Below are 2,500 nucleotides of genomic sequence, written 5' to 3'. Positions count from 1 at the left end.
CGAGACTCTTAATCTCGGGGTCGTGGGTTCGAGCCCCACGTTGGGCGGATGCTGTTTTGTGTTGGTTCCGTGGTGCTCCGACTGATGCATTTTAAATGCCCCGCAAGGAAGGGATGAGAGAAGGAGTCAGCTCTTCCCAACAGCCCGGCTAGCTCAGTCGGTAGAGCACGAGACTCTTAATCTCGGGGTCGTGGGTTCGAGCCCCACGTTGGGCGAACGCTTTTTAGACGGTGGTTCAACGCCTTACCTTTTTTTAATTCACGATATTACCCGGAGAGAGAGAGAGAGAGAGAGAGAGAGAGAGAGAGAGAGAGAGAGAGAGAGAGAGAGAGAGAGAGAGCAAGCTTGGGTGTCCAAAGCATAGCATATCTATGGTAAAGTCGTAATTCGCTTTATAAAACGAGCATCATAACAGAAGTTGAAATCTGATTTATTTATTATGAAATATATAAAGGATTTACAGCAACATGTTGGAATCATGATCACTTATTGTGGGTGATAAAATGGAGTATCCAAAAGCTAGCAGTAAATCATGAAATATGTATGGACAACGAAACTACTGTGAATAATATAGTTTGATGATGTAATTCAATATTCAGCATTATTATTTCAAGGATATTTGGTACGCATACAAAACTATTGCATAGTATTCTTGAAAGATATATGAAAAGTGCTATTATAGTATGCGGTCTAGATACAGTCTTCTGTTATAGTATGTAGTCGACGGTCATTTTTCATAGTATGTGGTTTACGGAGAGATGCATTGGAAAAAGGCCCAGACCAAGTCGCATAATATATATATATATATAAATGTGTGTATATATATATATATATATATATATATATATATATATATATATATATATATATATATATATATATATATATAATTTAAATTTGTAGCAGGTACTAACTTACAATACATCACTACACGTCACAAAACGAAACCCGACATACAATTCTAAAACATTAACCAGAACTAAGATTGTATGATTAAGATCTGAATCACCATTAAAGTAAAATTCTTATTTTAAGAATATGTGAAATTAAGAAGCCAATCTGAAGATGAATTTCGTGTCTCTCCCCACCAGTAAGATTATGAAAATATTGTCTCATCTCTTGTAGTTCTTAAAAGGAAAAAGGGGAGGGGAAATTTCGTATAAATCATGCAAAATACAACATCATTATGGTGAAAAGTTAGTTCCTGAGACGGGAAATTTCATCAAGTCGTGACAGAAGTTTGCCAGCGACTGAGTTCCAGTCTGCAGACTTTGGCTGAATTTTATTAGGAATAATAATGAACATGAATTCTGCTACCTGAAAACTTCACTCTTCTTTTATCTTTTTGAGAGGGACGATTGGACTTCACCCTTCCTTTGTCGTTTTGAGAAGGACGTTTGGACTTCACTCTTCCTTTATTGTTTTGAGAGGGACGTTTGAACTTCACTGTTTATCATTTTGAGACGGACCTTTGGACTTCACTATTTTTTTATCTTTTTGAGAGGGATGTTTGGACTTCACTCTTCCTTTATCGTTTTGAGAGGGACGTTTGAACTTCACTGTTTATCATTTTGATACGGACCTTTGGACTTCACTCTGTTTTTATCTTTTTAAAAGGGACGTTTGGATTTACTTTTCATCATTTTGAGACGGACATTTGGACTTCACTCTTCTTTTATCTTTTTGGAAGGGATGTTTGGATTTCACTCTTCCTTTATCTTATTGAGAGGGACGTTTGAATTTCACTCTTCTTTTATTTTTGACGTACGTTTAGACTTCATTCTAATTGTATCTTTTTGAGAGGGACGTTTGGACTTAACTCTTCATTTATCTTTTTGAGAGGGACGTTTAGACTTCACTCTTCTTATATCTTTTTGAGAGGGCCGTTTGGCGTTCACTCTTCTTATATCTTTTTGAGAGGGACGTTTAGACTTCACTCTTCTTTTATCATTTTGAAAGGGACGTTTGGCGTTCACTCTTCTTATATCTTTTTGAAAGGGACGTTTGGAGTTTACTCTTCTTTTATCGTTTCGAGAGGGACGTTTGAACTTCACTCTTATTTTATCTTTTTGAGATTGACTTTTGTACTTAACTCTTCTTTTATCTTTTTGAGAGGCATGTTTGGACTTCACTCTTTTATCTTTTTGAGAGGGACTTTTGAATTTCACTGCTCTTTTATCTTTTTGAGGCACGTTTGAATTTCACTCCTCTTTTATCTTTTTGAGAGGCATGTTTGGACTTCACTCTTCTTTTATCTTTTTGAGAGGCATGTTTGGACTTCACTATTTTTGTATCTTTTTGAGAGGCATGTTTGGACTTCACTCTTCTTTTATCTTTTTGAGACGCACGTTTGGAATAACTATCTTGTGAGAGTAGGAAACTGATGTAAGGAATCCCATTGAAATGTAATAAAGTTTTGACCATTATCCTACTTTGAGTAATCACCTTATACAACAATACTATTATATAACAATGCTTTAAAGATGATTCGTGGTTGGTA

The 2,500-nt window shown here is 35.8% G+C and overlaps 2 non-coding genes across 2 annotated transcripts in view; both read left to right on the top strand.

Moving 5' to 3' along the window:
• TRNAK-CUU (transfer RNA lysine (anticodon CUU)) overlaps positions 1-47 on the top strand; it is a 73-nt gene extending 26 nt beyond the window's left edge. Inside the window, exon 1 of the tRNA in view lies at positions 1-47. This exon is cut by the window's left edge and continues 26 nt beyond it. This is a non-coding gene — a tRNA (tRNA-Lys).
• A 95-nt stretch (positions 48-142) lies between these two features.
• Positions 143-215, top strand: TRNAK-CUU (transfer RNA lysine (anticodon CUU)). Its single transcript has one exon. It is a non-coding gene; the product is annotated as a tRNA-Lys (tRNA).
• Positions 216-2,500: the final 2,285 nt, after the last annotated feature.

Source organism: Palaemon carinicauda, chromosome 5, assembly GCF_036898095.1.
Source record: "Palaemon carinicauda isolate YSFRI2023 chromosome 5, ASM3689809v2, whole genome shotgun sequence".
NCBI classification, from domain to species: Eukaryota; Metazoa; Arthropoda; class Malacostraca; order Decapoda; family Palaemonidae; genus Palaemon; species Palaemon carinicauda.
Note: the sequence above shows the minus strand (reverse complement) of the source record. Positions and strands in the feature narration are given on the sequence as shown.